Source organism: Mustelus asterias, chromosome 3, assembly GCF_964213995.1.
Source record: "Mustelus asterias chromosome 3, sMusAst1.hap1.1, whole genome shotgun sequence".
Lineage (NCBI taxonomy): Eukaryota > Metazoa > Chordata > Chondrichthyes > Carcharhiniformes > Triakidae > Mustelus > Mustelus asterias.
The window spans coordinates 45,177,133-45,194,177 of record NC_135803.1 but is presented as its reverse complement, the minus strand read 5'-3'; the positions used below and the strand labels follow the sequence as shown (position 1 = coordinate 45,194,177).

The window sequence follows — 17,045 nt, the reverse complement described above, 5'->3', positions numbered from 1 at the left end:
CAGAGGGGTGTCGATAGCCCTGACCAACTACAGGAGAGAAAATGGAAATGGTAACGCGTTTTACCCCAGCTATGTAGAATAATGCCTCCACTAATGGGAAAAACGGTTTACCATTCCCAAGAAACCACCTTGGAACACTTATCAGCACAGCAGATACCTCCTAAAAGGCTCTTTGTCACTGAAACTGACCAATATCAGTTTCATCCTGTAAGCACTTTGCACCCCATTGTTCTGAAACTGACCGATGGGAGAAGTCAGCCAATTTGATTAAGGGAACTGTCTTTTAAAAATATCAAACTCTGCCCAAGAAACAAGAGGCGATTGAGCTTTCAGCGGTTAACTCGGAAAGGAGTTCTGTGACGTTTGGTGCAGGAGAGTTGTGTGAAGTCAGAAAGGAGTGAATTCAGGTGTCCAGCTAGACAACTGCTTTGTGGGCAGAGGAAAGAACAAGAAGAGACAGCAGCAAGCAAGACATCAACTATTTTCTCAGCAGCAGCAAGGACTTTTGTTTTTAAAACGATCTGAGAAATGGTGAGTATATTCTCTCAGTCTTCAGAAATCCCCCATTTAGGTAAAGGTTGAGGAGGGGTCTAGGATTCTTCTTGTTTTTGTGTAAATTGTGTAATGCTAAGAATTTACATTGTGCCATTAGAGTTTTCTTTCCATAGCATAGTATTGTAGTGTTTGTGTTTTACTGACTGAGTTTGGTTGGAGTTATTCTTGAATAAATTATTTTTAAATTAACTTTTACTAGTCTCTCTCATTGTCCATCTTGGTGAGTCACTAAAAAGCCAGAATATAATTCTGGGGTACAGAACCGTATAGGGTCCGAGCACTTCAAAACTGCTCACTCAAGGGGGTCTACTGGTCAGGAATAAACAGTGGTTCCTCTCTCTCTCTTTCTCTTGTGAAGCTGTCCCAGTGTGGCACTTCTGGGTTGTATTACACTACCTACAAGAAAGAGAGACGCACGATCTTAGATGGCAGCCAGGGTAACTCGTGTGGCATAAGGGCAAGCTCACCGGTCAGGAATAAACAGTGAGTCTTTCTCCCTCTCTCTTGTGAAGCTGTCCCAGCGTGACACTTCCGGGTTGTGGTTTGAACACCTGCAGGAGAGAGACACCCACGGTTATCAGTGGCATCCGTGACCAGTCTATGTGGAGTAAAAGGACCTTTACAGGAATTGCCTGGGATGTTTGAATTTCCGATGGGACAATTCCCCTGCTCCACGGACCCTCTGAAAAAGTCTCCAATACTGAGTTAGAGTTAGAGAGTTTGGATAGTTCTGACTTATCTGGATATTTACCTAGAAATTGTTAGACAAGAAAAAATCTTGTCTTAACACCTGGGCCTTCAGGTGGGAGACCCCTGGACTCCCACCTAAAGGCCCAACTACACCTCTAATTCCCCCCAACCTGATATTCTGCTTCAGCCACGGAATCCAGTGGAGGACTCATAAACTGTGAACTCTCAATTTTTTATCTTTTAGAACTGAATTTTAATTTGGCCAAAACAGTAACCTCCCACTGTTTGTCTGCATGGCTGCCAGACTGGTTTCTCCGCTATCTGCATGTAAAAATTAAGCACAGACATTGAATTAATACCTCCTTCATCCTTATAAATGTACAAAGAAACCCTGTTATGGTCAGACCTGGAGTGGTAGAATAGGACAGTAATTTCACACCTCCCCCTCCTCACATGATCGAACAAAGTCCCAGATCCCCTGTAAAGGCTGGTGCACTGTTTCAGATGCCTGATGACTAGAAGTTGCAAAAAGTCTTGTGAATAGCTGGAAGGGTTATTACTTCACCATGGCAGCTATTTAAACTGTGTTAATTCATGTTTCTCACTTCAAAATTATAGAGTGCACATTTTTTGATTTGTCACAAATGAAATGCCTGCAAGCAATCAATGTGCAGTATTATTAGCATTGAGGAAGGCAAGAGGAGGCTTTGCACACAGCAATTAGTTCAATCATCATACAGCTATAGCAGTTTACAACATACCAAAAGATTATTCATCTAATCATGTGGGTGCGGGCTCTTTGCAAAAGCAATTCAAAAGTAATTTCGCTATCTTGTTTTCTCCCTCTTCCCCTTCACTATTAATCTTCCTATGCTTCAAATATTCATCCAGTTTTTCTTCAAAGGTGCTGTAGTCTCTACCTTGAACATTGGGCAGAATTTTCCAGCCACCCCCGCAGTGTGTTTTCCAGTGGAAGAGGTGGCCCGCCATTGGCCGCCAGCGGGATGTTCCGGTCCTGCCGATGTCTATCGTGTTCTGAATAACTTGCCCGCCCCACTGCAGTGTGCCTGCTGCAGGGGGTCACCTTCGGTGAGACTGGAAGATTCCGCTAGTGGGAAGGGCCAGAAAATATCACCTATGATCCCAAGCAAAATAATCCATGATCCAACTTCCCTCTACATGCAAAGATTTCTACTAACTTTCCTTTTCATTCACCTGGTGATATCTTTAAATTGATGATACCTTGTCACAGATTCCCCAACAAGTGGAAATAGTTCTTCCCTAATCATTGTGTCAAAACTCTTCCTAATTTACAAAACCACAATTAAACCTTCTCATACTCTCACCCACTCATAGAGTCATAGATGTTTACAGCATGGAAACAGGCCCTTCAGCCCAACTTATAGAATCATAGAGTCATAGATGTTTACAGCATGGAAACAGGCCCTTCGGCCCAACTTGTCCATGACGCCCTTTTTTTTAAAAACCCCTAAACTCATCCCAATTGCCCGCATTTGGCCCATATCCCTCTATACCCATCGTACCCATGTAATTATCTAAATGCTTTTTAAAAGATAAAATTGTACCCGCTTCTACTACTACCTCTGGCAGCTTGTTCCAGACACTCACCACCCTCTGTGTGAAAAAACTGCCCCTCTGGACACTTTTGTGTCTCTCCCCTCTCACCTTAAACCTATGCCCTCTAGTTTTAGACTCCCCTACCTTTGGGAAAAGATATTGACTATCTACCTTGTTTATGCCCCTCATTATTTTATAGACCTCTATAAGGTCACCCCTCAGCCTCCTATGCTCCAGACGTGTCCATGCCACCCTTTTTTTAACCCCTAAGCTAGTCCCAATTGCCCACGTTCGGCCCATATTCCTCTATTCCCACCTTACCCATGTAATTGTCTAAATGCTTTTTAAGAGCTGTACCCGCCTCTACTACTACCTCTGGTAGCTTGTTCCAGATACTCACCACCCTCTGTGTGAAAAAATTGTCCCCCTGCACCCTTTTGTATCTCTTCCCTCTCACCTATGCCCTCTAGTTTTAGACTCCCCTACATTTGGGAAAAGATATTGACTACCTTATCTATGCCCCTCATTATTTTATAGACCTCCATAAGATCACCCCTAAGTCTCCTACGCTCCGGAGAAAAAAGTCCCAGTCTATCCAGCCTCTCCTTATAACTCAAACCATCAAGTCCCGGTAGCATCCTAGTAAATCCTTTCTGCACTCTTTCTAGTTTAATAATATCCTTTCTATAATAGGGTGACCAGAACTGTACACAGTATTCCAAGTGTGGCCTTACCAATGTCTTGTACAACTTCAACAAGACATCCCAACTCCTGTATTCAATGTTCTGACCAATGAAACCAAGCATGCCGAATGCCTTCAGCACTCTGTCCACCTGTGACTCCACTTTCAAGGAGCTATGAATCTGTACCCCTAGATCTCTTTTTTCTATAACTCTCCCCAACACCCTACCATTAACTGAGTAAGTCTTGCCCTGTTCGATCAACCAAAATGCATCACCTTGCATTTATCTAAATTGAACTCCATCTGCCATTCGTCTGCCGACTGGCCCAATTGATCAAGATCCCATTGCAATCCTAGATAACCTTCTTCACTGTCCACTAAGCCACCAATCTCGGTGTCATCTGCAAACTTACTAACCATGCCTACTAAATTCTCATCTCAATCATTAATATAAACGACAAATAACAGTGGATCCAGCACTGATCCCTGAGGCACACCACTGGTCACAGGTCTCCAGTTTGAAAAACAACCCTCTACAACCACCCTCTGTCTACTGTCATCAACTTGGTGCTTAATGTTCCCTCCACTCACATTGTCTGTATCTTTAAAACCTGGTTGGCTGTAGAGATTCGCATTCTAATCAGTATTCTGGAACTTGATTTTGTGTCTCTGTGTGCCCTGTTTGAGAGCAGATATCCACTCCATCTGATGAAAGAGCAGCGCTCCGAAAGCTAATGGCATTTGCTACCAAATAAACCTGTTGGACTTTAACCTGGTGTTGTTAAAACTCTTACTGTGTTTACTCCAGTCCAACGCCGGCATCTCCACATCATTACTGTCATCAAGCCAATTGTGTATCGATTTGGCTACCTCACCGTGGATCCTGTGAGATTTAGCCTTATGCAACAACCTACCATGTGGCACCTTGTCCATTGAAAATAGTTCTGGAGTTGGGGTGTTCATCCTAAAGCCTGTTGGAAACTGGATTGGGGGGAGTTAAAATCCCCTGGGTTATTTACCACAGAAGCTATTTCTGATTTTAACAAACATTTCTGGGGGGACAGGCGTTAAGCCACCCAATCGACACTGAAGGTCCAAACACACATATGCTGATGGGTGTCCAATGAAAAGGTTGACGCCTGGCCAATTTTAATTTTGCTGCAAGTGGAGAAGTCATTGTGGCTTTTCTACCAGATGAAGACCAGAGTATCAGGAACCAACTAACAGTTTCTTAATAGGCCCTGGCAGTTAAAATTGGCATGGCCTCGTACTATGGCAGGCTAACCAAAATCAGTGGTTTTGTGCCAGAAGCCCAGCGGCTATTAAAAACCTCTTCCCCCACGCAATGCAATATTGGAAATCTATTCTCAGTAACAGTTTCCCATACCTGGCATCATCCTAGTGAATCTGTGTTCCTATTATCTATGACTTTGAGATAGCCAAAACTGCTCAGGACACACTTTGTATGCTTTAAGTAATATTTGCTGTACATTTATTATTATTCCTTTATCCATGTACACTGCTGTCCTGTTAATATATATCCCAAAATACTATTGTTTTCTCCAACTGCACTCATAAATTCCGGGAATGATATATTTCAATCCTTAGATCTTTCTGTTCATCCATACCCTTCAGTGCCTTTCCAAAAAAGCCAGCAGTAAACTATTTGAAGCATAGTTATGACCAAGTTGTACAATTAATTAAATGAATATTAATCCCAAATGTAGCACGATGTTGTTTAGGCCATAGGATGGGATCATGAGCAGCATTAATATTGATTGCCATAGACAAAGAGAGGTTGCTGAAGGACAGTATATTTATCAGCAGAAAGCTAGAGCTATTTTTTGCCTGTGCTTGATTTTTTCCTGAAATAGGCCCCTTTGAATTATATATGCTTTACATGCATTAAAAATGATTTTTTTTTTAATGTCCAGTTCATCACTACAACGCCCATCCCACATTATTATTATGCAGCCTATTGTGTTCCCGGTTTTAGCACCAGTGATCAGGGATTAACCTGGTGTTTTTAGCTTCTGCTGCTGGATTTTATCATAGATTAGGAAATGTTTAGTGCAGCTTTGTGCAGTGTTGATTATATTTTTCTCCAGCTGCATCAAGATGTAATTTTATGTCATCATGAAGCAGCACAAACTTAAATCAGGATTTAATAATAATTTGTATAATTCTACCAACAAATAAATCTTGCACACTAATATCATTGATGTATTTCTGGGTTCCTTTGGATTCCCTGAAAAGAAAATACCTGAAATCGAGAACAACATTTGCTACATAGCTTGGATAAGATGTAGATAGTTAAAGGAAACTATATTTGAATATTCCAATCCGCATGAAACTTTTAAAAATCCTCAAAAGGTACAGAATTATTTATTTGTTTAAATTTTAAAGTATTTAATAAAATCAACAGTGTGCCTGAATCAGAGATATGAACAGAGTAGTTGAGCTCAGTGGATATAATGCAGACATGATTTAAATATTGTGAAGTGCTCTGGAATGCCAGAGGCTATCAGAAATGCAATGTTACTCGAGTATGTAACAGCCAATGATTTATTTAATGTTGTATCAATTTCCCTATTATTTCTGAATTTAACATCAGAGCCTTGAGACACAAAAGGAATTGAAACTGAAGGAGGGGTCTGTATCATTCTTACCAATATTTTAAGATTAATCATAAGGAATTGATGTGATATTCATCAGCCAGTATAATGCTTGAAAAGCTGCTACATTTGCAAAACGAAGGTACTCTGTAACCACAGCAGCCTCAGAGCTGAAAACAGAGGCAAAGTGCATGGCTGCAGCTTCCATTTTGCTACTGCATACACAGTACATGCAGTACTTTAAAAAAAGAATTCTAGAAATGTCCTGCCTGTTGTCCAATGAAGATTGGCACGTAATTTTTTTCCTGACACAATACAACAATTCAAGCAGGAGTTTACCAGTGACAGTGCTCTCCATTCTAGATGAAGTAGACTTTCACAATAAGCTCTCTCTTACCTTAAGATTTCTGAACACAGTTCTGCCCTGATGTTCTGCAGTCACCCAGACTTTCTGCGTATGAGCTGTTAAAGCTACTGTTTTTGTTTACCCATCCACATAACTTTCTCAGACCTGTTTGCATTGATGAAGCCAGACTTTGCTGTTCCATTATTAGCGCAACCGAAGTCAATTGTGACTCCTGCCAGCATTCAATTGTTTGGTATATTAAAAACATAAGCGTTCAAACAGTAAGGATCTCAGGAGACTAATAAAGCACAGCCTTGGTTTATAAATCACTATAACTTGGTGCATCAACATGGGATTATCCAAAATTTTAATTTTTCAAGTAATTACACAAAGCATTAAAAATCTGTGATTATCCTCTTCATATGATACATTGGGCTGTAATGTTTTATTATATCTGAAAAACACTTCAAAACATGCAACCAAACTATTGCCCAATAACTTCAATTTACAATTCAGAGAAATCAAACTTACAGAGACACAGCATTTCAAATATATTTTGAACACTAACGTCTTCCTATTTAATGAACTTATTTGCCTTATTTTAAACTTCTTTTAAAATCTCAAATTTGCTACAGAAATAGATTTATTTTGGGGAGTGTAGCCTTTAAGAAATGAGTAGATGGGTTGTGTAAGACAGGATTTAAGCATGTAGAATGCACAGAAGATCCAACACATGGATTGTTTCTTCCACTGGCATCAAACCTATAAACATACTTGTGTAAAAACTTATATCAAAGAAATGAACATTTTCTTTTACAATGGATGGCTGTTGCTTCACGCTTCAAAACTGGGGCGGCACAGTGGCACAGTGTTTAGCACTGCTGCCTCACAGTGCCAGGGACCCGGGTTCGATTCGTGGCTTGGGTCACTGTCTGTGCGGAGTCTGCACATTCTCCCCGCGTCTGTGTGGGTTTCCTCCGGGTGCTCCAGTTTCCTCCCACAGTCTGAAAGATGTGCTGGTTAGATGCATTGGCCATGCTAAATTCTCCCTCAATGTACCTGAACAGGCCAGAGTGTGGCGACTAGGGGATTTTCACAATAACTTCATTGCAGTGTTAATGTATGCCTACTTGTGACACTAATAAATAAACGAACAGTAAAACTATCAAGAACTCAATTCCTCATCTCGTTTCAACAATGTTGTGGAGCTTGTTAAATGATATGAGCTGGTTTTCAGCGGGATGCCAGGTTGTAATCCTAAATGTTTTCCTGTATCCCTTATCCCCAATCTTCACATCATGGGGTGGGCTCAAAACTGGACTTGAAGCACAGTGGAGAAACAAAATTGGGAGCCAGTGCACTCTAGCTAGTTCCCCTGGAACACATGAGCCAGGTTACCTTATTAATCCGCCCAGAATGGTATCTCTAGTTTCTCAGGGCCCCTCAGGCTCAGGGAGGGATTCCAGGTTGTCCAGAAAATTCTTTTGAGTCATTATAAGCTGGTCCTCCTTACCTATTCTCCAGATCAATAGGCCTCAGGCTGATTTCTTCAGCTCCTGCTCCTGTACTCCCCCAACTGCCAATGATACAGCTTCCTGCATCAGAGGAGCCCACAAGGGCCTATCAATCCCCCTGCCCAGTGCTCTCCCCATCTTTGCTACCAGTTTGCAGAGGCCCAGTCCACAGAACTTTCCAGTAGCCAAGGGGAATGCCCTGTGAGGAATTCCACGCAGAAGGCCAGGCCTGGCATCTGACCTCACTCCAAAATCAGAAATCTGGAGCTGGGGCCCAGTGCGATCCCCCCACCAACAGCCTGTGACACATGAGTAAAAGATATTGCATGTAGAATAATAAGGATGGCTCATTGCAATGAAAGGCTTTGATAAAAATGTAAATTTGACTTTTTAAAAAAAAATGTTTTGGCAACTATTTCAAAATTGTTATCTTCATACAAAAATGTTTGTTCCAGATGGCAGCAATAAAATTATGTTTTAGTTTAGTTTTGACCATCAAGTTTCCTGTGGAGGCACAGTCACATGCAGGTTTTGGCCAGATGACGACGGGGTGAGTACATGATGCATTCATAGGCCTAAGTTTGAAGTCCAGGATATTTTAATACTCAGGCCTCATCAGTAACCCCATAGTCAGCTGGGCATCCCAAACAAGTGAAAAGCAGCAACTGGGAAAAGGGCAGTAGTGGCAGCTCAGGGCATCAGAGGTCACAACCAGCACCAAAACCGGCTCATCAGCAAGTAAAGAGAGGAGTTTTGAGAGATGATCACTCATTCCAGAGTGTTACGGGGAACACTTCACGCATCACATTACCTGCAATTCAAAACAAACTGGTTGCCAATATTCCTTTATCAGACCCAATGAATACCTGCCCAATGAACACTAGCAGCCAAAACTCAAGTGCTCTGGAATTTGTTGTATTGGCTGGCTCTCCTTGTGAGCAGAAAGTCACAAAATGCATATGTGTAGCCAGCAAGGCACCAGAAGATCAACAATGAGCATTCATTAAATGGCAAGAATTTCATTCCATCAATGTGCAGCTGCTCTGCGATCATTGCAACGGGATTAAGCAGGTCTGTGCCTGGTTCCCAGGAAGATATCTCATTTCTTTTATCATGAAGCAGTCAATTATCTCCCTGCTTATTTCATCCATCCAGAAATGTATTCGTGGATGACTTCTTCGGGTTAAAGATGAGCCCCTCCTCGCCACTTCACGACCCCAGAACACATGAACGTCTGAGGGCTGAACCAAACCACAAGACCCCACAATCGGCCTCCTGAAGCAAGGTGCCTGGAGCACCGAGGGGCTCACCTCAATACACAGTAGAGAGAGTCACATAAATTGAGTGCCGCACATGGAGAGGGCAGAGAAAGTGGAACTCATAACATCTAATGAGGAAGACCAGTCAAGTGGAGGTTCAGAAAGAACATAAGAGAGACGCTACAACATCTTGTAGCGGCACTTTATTGTTGCTGGTGGAACTTGCTACTTAATAACATTGTCACCACACAGACTGAAGCAGTTCAAAAAGAAGTCCACCCCATCGCCTCAGGGTAACTCAGGATGGGCAATTCATACCAATAGTAGAGTTGATGATCATGTGGGTGGCACGGTGGCACAGTGGTTAGCGCTGCTGCCTCACAGCGCCAGGGACCTGGGTTCGATTCCCGGCTTGGGTCACTGTCTGTGTGGAGTTTGCACATTCTCCCCGTGTCTACGTGGGATTCCTCCAGGTGCTCCAGTTTCCTCCCACAGTCCAAAGATGTGCAGGTTAGGTCGATTGGCCATGCTAGATTGACCCATAGTGTCAGGTAATTAGCAGGGTAAATATGTGGGGTTACGCGAACAGGGCCTGGGTGGGATTGTGGTTGGTGCAGACTCGATGGGCCGAATGGCCACCTTCTGCACTGTAGGGATTCTATCCATCTTGCTGTCAGAGATACCAAGGGTGGTTCAGCACTTCAGTTGACATGTTCATTCTCCTGAAATGCTGCACAATAGCCTTCTGCTTGAACTGTTCATGTTATCTCATTCAACACTCTCACTCCCTGCAATAAAAAAACATTGAAACTATTCAACCAACTATTGTATACAAAGTATATTGACAATACCATAAGCTGTTGTGAAAACCCATTGCAACTGAAAGTGTGAAACATGAATTTTTAATAGCAAACACAATAATTGCCTTGGATTAATTTCTCACACAAGATTCAACCTGAAGTGCATTTCTCTAAACTGGCTTGCTAACTCTACTATAAGAAGTCTCACAACACCAGGTTAAAGTCCAACAGGTTTATTTGGTAGCACAAGCTTTTGGAGCGCCGCTCCTTCATCAGGTGAGTGATCATCACATGATCATCAACTCTACTATTGGTATGAATTGCCCATCCTGAGTTACCCTGAGGCGATGGGGTGGACTTCTTTTTGAACTGCTTCAGTCTGTGTGGTGACAATGTTATTAAGTAGCACGCTCCACCAGCAACAATAAAGTGTGAAACATCATATGTCCAAGTCTGGATGGTATGTGACTTGGAGAGGAACTTGGAAGAAATGATGCTCCTGTGCATCTAGCACCTTTCCGTCAGTGTCAGTGGTCCTGTTACATGAGAAGTGGGATGGAAGGTGCAAGTGTGACATGGCTGGCAGTGGGGGCATAATGGAAAACCCCCACCAATGGCAGGAAGACAGTGGATTTTCCAGTCACATGGGGCAGATGGACAGTGTTAGAACTGAGGATGCTGGCGGGGATTATTCCAGCAAAACAGCTGGGATTACATCCTGAGCAATTTCAGAAACAATGGCCGGTATTCTACGACCTCGCTCGGGTGAGGCTCGTAAAATCCCACCCGAGACCAACGGAGAATTCCGTTCTGCAAGCCTCGCCCGTCTTGATTCCCGAGCGCGGGTGCCGGTAAAATTCCTGCCATTTAATAACTTCGTCAAATCGAAACTTCCTCCAAAATGAAAGGGAGAGAATGATAGAAATAGTTTCCTGAGAATCTTTCTTGAATTGTTGAGACTATTCTTGGTGAAATAGAGAAGTATCAATAGAAACACTATCGTCCAAGTCAGGACAGTATGTGACTTGGAGAGGGACTCGGAAAGCAATGGTGTTCCCAGCACCTTTCCTTCAGTGTCAGTGGTCTTGTTACATGGGAAGTGGGATGGATGGTGCAAGTGCTATTATTACTTAGCAGAAATGTGCTCTCTACATTTCTGTACAATGGGGATCATGATTTTGCAAAGCAAATGATTTTCATTGCTTTTCACCTGACACCAGAAGCATTGTGCTAGAAATTTAAGCTGAAGACCTTTCAGAAAGCTGATGAACAGATGATGTATTGAAATGGTTTGGAGAAACAAAAGGTCATGTAATACGATGAAGCACATAGTCAGAGATCTTTTTATGGAAGTGACTGTGTGGCATCTTGAATGAGAGCCATCTTCTAAATCAGGTGGCCGGGTTTGTTGCAAATTCACCAGGGAGTGGTTGAGAAATTTAAGGTTCAAATCTGATTGGCACATTCAGTGAAATTGTCCATCAGTCAATCAGCCAGAATCCTGTGAGACCGTAGCAGTATATTCCAGCAAGTCGTGAAGGACTATTCAAAGATAATTCATTCAGTAAGACCGAATACAAAGGTACAATTTCTGGTCTGAACGGGAGTCTATGCCCTAGGTGAGAAATTGAGTGCTGCTGTTAGTTTTAAGATTACTTATAATCATGAGCTTCCTCCAAATTCATGGAATATGATAAAATTTGGTACAAGCATTGCCCAATCATTTTAAACAAGCAGTATACACAAGGACATAGTCAAACAATGATATGCCTGAATCTAGTGGCAGAGATCTCCAAATTCACTGTATTTTGTAGGAGAACACCCAGTGACATTTGTGCTATTCTCATGGAGGAGGTCTACCCTTGACTTTGATGGCTACAAGATATATTACAACATTCAAATCTACGCTTTCCATGCTTGAAGCTTGGGTTTGCTTTGTGAAATTAAGTTGACCCTAAACACTGTGACAGAGTCAGTGCTTGTGGCATTAGGTGGGCAGCAAGGTGGCACAGTGGTTAGCACTGCTGCCTCACAGCATCAGGGACCCGGGTTTGATTCCAGCCTCAGATGACTGTCTGTGTGGAGTTTGCACATTCTCCCCGTGTCTGCCTGGGTTTCCACTGGGTGCTCTGGTTTCCTCCTACAGTCCAAAGATGTGCGGGTTACGTTGATTGGCCATGCTAAATTGCCCCTTTCGTGTCAGGTGGATTAGAAAGGTAAATACGTGAGCTTACAGGAGTAGGGCCTGGGTACAATTGTGGTCGGTTCAGCCTTGATGGGTCTATTGGCTTCCTTCTGCACTATAGGGATTCTATGGTTCTATGGAAAGTCTCACCACAAAGTAATTCCAAAAGGGGTCAAAATGCCTTCACTGCAATGGCAGGCTCAGCTCTTAATGATTGCTTTGGTAAGTTCTATCTTATGTATGGAATACATGTCTTCCTAATTTTTCTTCTAATATGCAGTACCATACATTTATCCCTATTGAACTTCATTTTACATACATGCAAACATAACTCGATCTAGATTGCACTCAAATATCAGAAGATTTGACCTATGATGTCTATGACAAGTGAACGTCAAAAAGGTTGGGTATTCAATAAATAACTAAACTTTCTGAAGGTCTCTCCTTCTGATAGTCAGAAAGTAACTAAAGAAAATCCAGCCCATTGCTGGATGCTAATCAGTCGCATCCTTCCTTCAACTTCTCTTTCACTACTTATGTATTTTTAATATATTTTTGTGCTCCTTCTTGTAATCTAGTCTCGTGCTTTCTCTTTGCCTCCTATTCCTTTTTTTACATCACTTCTACTTTCGATATTCAGCTTGGTTCTCTGTTGGATTATGAATCACAGTAAGAAGTTTAACAACACCAGGTTAAAGTCCAACAGGTTTATTTGGTAGCAAATGCCACTAGCTCTTGGAGCGCTGCCCCTTCGTCAGGTGGAGTGGAGATCTGCTCGCAAACAGGGCATACAGAGACACAAACTCAATTTACAGAATAATGATTGGAATGCAGTCTTTACAGATAATTAAGTCTTAAAGGTACAAACAATGTGAGTGGAGGGAGCATTAAGCACAGGTTAAAAAGATGTGTATTGTCTCCACACAGGACAGCCAGTGAGATTCTGCAAGTCCAGGCAAGCTGTGGGCGTTACAGATAGTGTGACATGAACCCAAGATCCCGGTTGAGGCCGTCCTCATGTGTGCGGAACTTGGCTATCAGTTTCTGCTCAGCAACTCTGCGCTGTCGTGTGTCGTGAAGGCCACCTTGGAGAACGCTTACGCGAAAATCAGAGGCCGAATGCCTGTGACCGCTGACGTGCTCCCCAACAGGAAGAAAACATCTTTAAAGGGGGCCCCGATCTGCATTAAAAAGAAGCCCTCTTCCACACCACAGTGCTTGTGGGGGGGCAGAGTGGTGTGGAAGAGGGCTTCTTTTTAGTGCAGATCGGGGCCCCCTTTAAAGATGTTCTCTTCCTGTTGGGGAGCACTTCAGCGGTCACGGGCCTCTGATCTTCGCGTAAGCGTTCTCCAAGTGGCCTTCATGACACATGACAGCGCAGAGTCACTGAGCAGAGACTGATAGCCAAGTTCCGCACACATGAGGACAGCCTCAACCGGGATCTTGGGTTCATGTCACTCTATCTGTAACCCCCACGACTTGCCTGGACTTGCAGAATCTCACTGGCTGTCCTGTCTGGAGACAATACACATCTCTTTAACCTGTGCTTAATGCTCTCTCCACTCACATTGTTTGTACCTTTAAGACTTGATTATCTGTAAAGACTGCATTCCAATTATTATTCTGTAAATTGAGTTTGTGTCTCTGTATGCCCTGTTTGAGAGCAGATCTCTACTCCACCTGACGAAGGGGCAGCGCTCCGAAAGCTAGTGGCATTTGCTACCAAATAAACCTGTTGGACTTTAACCTGGTGTTGTTAAACCTCTTACTGTGTTTACCCCAGTCCAACGCCGGCATCTCCACATCAGAATTATGAATCATGCATTTGTCACAGCCGTCCATTTTTGTTTCAATTTAATCACAATGGGGCAATTTTACACCCACCTTTACCATAATCGCAACATGAGAATAGGAAAATTAGATTCCCACTGGTGAAATCTCATTTTCCGATTTTCCCCTCCCCCTCTCTGGTGAAGTCATGGGCAGGAACCTCATTTAAATATATTTAAAGTATTTCGCCACAATATGCTCCCTCCAGGTAAGGGAAGGTTTACAACAGCTATTGAAAAACAGGAAGTTGTCAAGGGGAACCCGCTAGGGACGCAAAGGTAAGTATAGCTCCCAGGGAGAGAAGGGTATGCCCTGGCAGGGCCCTGGCACTGCCCCCTTATGGTGTCAATCTGGCAGTACCAACCTGGTAGTGCCAACCTGGCAGTGACAACCTGGCAGTGCCTTTCTACCCCACTGGGGAGCCCCATTTGGGGTTCCCTTTATGTGTGGGAGGGGATTGTCTCAGTGTTTGTGGGGGGGCAGGGTGGTGTGGAAGAGGGCTTCTTTTTAATGCAGGTCGGGGCCCCCTTTAAAGATGGCTCCATGATCTCAAAGTGCCAGAGAATCCAGTGTCCCGCTGCCACTTTGCATTGGGATCGATCAGGGCTAGAGGGAGGCCAGTGATTGGGGTGGGCTGGGGGGGTGGTCTGCCTCCCATGGGTGGGGGGGGGGGGCTCTGCTGGGGGGGCTGCCAGGGTGGTCTGCGCCTCCTGAAGAGGGGGGTCTGCCTGGGGGGGGGAAGAGGGCATCATCACTGCTGGGGGGTCTGGAGATCTGGAGGGGGGGGGACGCTCCTGGATGGGAGAAGGGGTCTGGGCTGGCCTAGGAATGCGAGTGGAGGCCGCGATCGGGCTGTGGGGGTGTCGGGAGGGGCAGCACTGCGGGGGTCCCGGGCTGGCCAGCGATCGAGCTGGTCAGCAAACTGCAGTCTAACAGTTCAGGGCCACTGCGCATGCGTAAAGACCCGGAACAGTCAGACTCCGGTGTGAATAGGCCCCACCCCTGAGCTTTTAATGATATTCCCGATTGTCTCCTTTGCATTGCACACAGTGTGGGAGATTTGAGTGTGAACTCCCAAATGAAAGAACAATCGTGATTTACACCAGTTTTCCCGTGAATTCAGCGCTTAGATCTTTTTTGGGAGATCTAATTAAGTTTCTGTCATTCATATGTACTCAGTCTGTCCTTGAGATTCTACATTGAAGTTGTTGGCTATCTCTAGGTCATGAAATATCTCCTCTGTTTGAATTGTTATATGTAATTTGTGCTGCTTGCTTACAGGTCAGACTGCAAAACAAATAATCCTCAGTCACTGTGATGACAAAGATAATCACTGTTTCATAATAAGTGTTCTGAAACTTTCTGGTGTTGATTTCTTCTGCTTTGAACAGGTGATGCTTAGTTCCATGCACTTGCCTGGATAAGTGCAACGCCAACAACACTCAAGAAGCTCAACACCATCTTGGACAAAGCAGGCCCACTTGACTGACATCCCATCCACAAACATCCACTCCGATCACCAACGCACTGTGGCAGTAGTGTGTACCCATCTATAGGGCAGCATGAAGGGGCAGTGGTTAGCACTTCTGCCTCACAGCTCCAGGGACCTGGGTTCGATTCCTGGCTGGGACCACTGCCTGTGTGCAGTTTGCACGTTCTCCCTGCATAGGTTTCCGCTGTGTGCTCCGGTTTCCTCCCACAGTCCAAAAAGATGTGTGAGTTAGGTGCATTGGCTATGCTAAATTGCCCCTTCGTGTCCTGGGATGCGTAGGTTAGAGGGATTAGTGAGTAAATATTTGGGGTTATGGGAATAGGGCCTAGGTGGGATTGTTATCGGTACAGACTCAATGGGCTGAATGGCCTCCTTCTGCACTGTAGGGTTTCTATGATTCTAAGATTTAATACAGGAACTCACCAGGGCTCCTTCAACAGTACCTTCCAAACTTATCTTCACTACTACCTAGAAGGACAAGGGCAGCAGATGCATGGGAAACCACCACCTGGAAGTTCCCCTCCAAGTCACTCACTTGGTGGAACGGTGGAACTATGTCACCGGTGGAACTATATCACCGTTGCTTCACTGTCGCTGGATCAAAGTCCTGAAACTCCCTCCCTAACAGCACTGTAGGTGTACCAACACCACATGGACTGCAACAGTTCAAAAAGGCAGCTCACCACCTCCTTCTCAAAGGAAATTAAGAATGGGAAATAAATCCTGGCCAGATTCTGTGAATGAATTTTTAAAACGTTTTCTGATATCATAAACACATCCAAAGCTTTGGCTCACAATTAAGTTTTATTGTAAGATTTCTTTATCAAATAATTGCATAATGTTACCAGTTAAGCTAATATAAAGGATGGAAATATGTTCAAAGTTATATATTAAAAGTTGTGCCATTGAGTGGGGGCATGAAATTCATTTCCCACCCAATAATGTCTTGGTGTACCTTCTCCACTGTGAGGAGATGCTAAGTGAGGAGGTGCTTCAGGGAGGAAAGCAGAGGGAAAAAAGTCACAAAGTTGCAATCCTGCATCTCCACAGCAACTTTGATAGAGGCTGGAGAGTAGATCCACTCAGATATGTAGAAGTCCAGAGAATTCCAGAGAAGGGTGGACATTTTTTTAAAGTATTATCCTCAATTCTTCAAAAGGCTATGGTTATAATTAAATAAATGGGAGGGAAAGAAAACCAAGGAAATAAATTGCTCATTTTTATTAATCCTTTACATCAACCTAAGTGTGTGGTTCGATTGGAATAAACAGCACCCTACAGAACATAAACCTTTGAGGTTGGTAGGCTGAACATGTCTGTTTATATTTGATTTTGGTGTGACATTCTATAAGTAAATTGCCTTCAGAGTAACACAGCTTTCTTTTTAAAATAAAAACCTTAGCCCAAAAAGACTGTTGGCAATTATAACAAATACTTAAATGTGTTCAAATTACATTTCTTTTCCCATTATTTACCACAGAATTGTCCATTTATTTTAA

General features: G+C 43.4%; 1 protein-coding gene across 1 annotated transcript in view; it reads right to left on the bottom strand.

Moving 5' to 3' along the window:
- Positions 1 to 6,569, bottom strand: part of kcnab1a (potassium voltage-gated channel subfamily A regulatory beta subunit 1a) — a 395,957-nt gene extending 389,388 nt beyond the window's left edge. The window contains exon 1 of the mRNA XM_078208296.1: positions 6,518 to 6,569. The gene's annotated coding sequence lies outside the window, so the exon portion shown is untranslated. The remainder of the gene's footprint in view (positions 1 to 6,517) is intronic.
- Positions 6,570 to 17,045: the final 10,476 nt, after the last annotated feature.